Here is a 1196-nt window from a genome sequence, read left to right as displayed (position 1 = left end):
TGTCTTCTTGCCATCTCCATTTCTATACATGTACATTGTGATAATGGTAATAATTATAATGATAAAACTGAGGCACACAGAAGTGAAGCGATTTGTCCAAAGTCACAGGTGGTAGTGTTAAAGCTTAGATTTGGATGTAGTAAATTCTCTTGTGGCTCAGATGGTAAAGAATATGCCTGCAATGCAGGAGACCCAGGTTTGATCCCTGGATCGGGAAGATCCCCTGGAGAAGGGAATGGCAATCCACTCCAGTCTTCTTACCTGGAGAATTCCCATGGAGAGAGGAGACTGGCGAGCTACAGTCCATTGGGTTGCAAACTGTTGGACACAACTGAGAGACTTTCACTTTCACTTTGAACCACTATTTCAGTCTGCTTACTGATTTAGTCTTTTCCCTAAGCAGCTCTTCCCACTTCTTTCACAGTCAAATCTTCCTAACCCCTGCCTGTCTACTAGCCCTTGCCAACATACCAAAATCTTCTATATATACCTCTTGTTCCCACCATTCTACTGACATCACTCCCTTGCATGACTTTAGGTAAGAAATCCAGTGGCATGCACATATATGTAGCGTCATTTTAGAGAAGGGGGCATCAGACCCTGCATAGGGGAGCTAAAGCCACTGCAGCAAATGAACCTGAAAATTTCAGTAGCTTAACACAGTAGAATTTTATTTCTGACTCATGTGACAGCCCAGGGTGGGTATTCTTGGTTAGTCAGTAGCTTTCTTCCATGAGATGTTTCAGGAACCCTGGCTCCTTCCATATTGTGCCTTGGCTATGTCTAGAGTCTCAGATTCAATTACTTTGGTGAAAATTAGTAATGTGGCCTCATTTAGAAGCAAGAGGGGCAGGAAAATATGCTTGCTTAATGGTGGTTCCCTGGAACCATTTTACTCTAAGGAAAGGCCCAAATTTTAGTGGGCCACTAGCCTTCCCTGGGCTTCCATTGTAGCTCAGTTGGTAAAGGATCTGCCTACAGTACAGGAGAGCCGGGTTTAATCCCTGTGTTGGGAAGTTCCCTTGGAGAAGGAAATGGCAGCCCACTCCAGTATCCTTGCCTGGAAAATCTCATGGATAGAGGAGCCTGGTGGGCTGCAAAGAATTGGGCATGACTGAGTGACTAACACTTACTTACTTAGCCTTCCCTGCTTCCCTCATAGCTCAGTCAGTAAAGAATCTGCCTGCAGTGCAGGA

Source organism: Ovis aries, chromosome X, assembly GCF_016772045.2.
Source record: "Ovis aries strain OAR_USU_Benz2616 breed Rambouillet chromosome X, ARS-UI_Ramb_v3.0, whole genome shotgun sequence".
Taxonomy (NCBI): Eukaryota; Metazoa; Chordata; class Mammalia; order Artiodactyla; family Bovidae; genus Ovis; species Ovis aries.
This window is presented reverse-complemented; position numbering follows the sequence as displayed.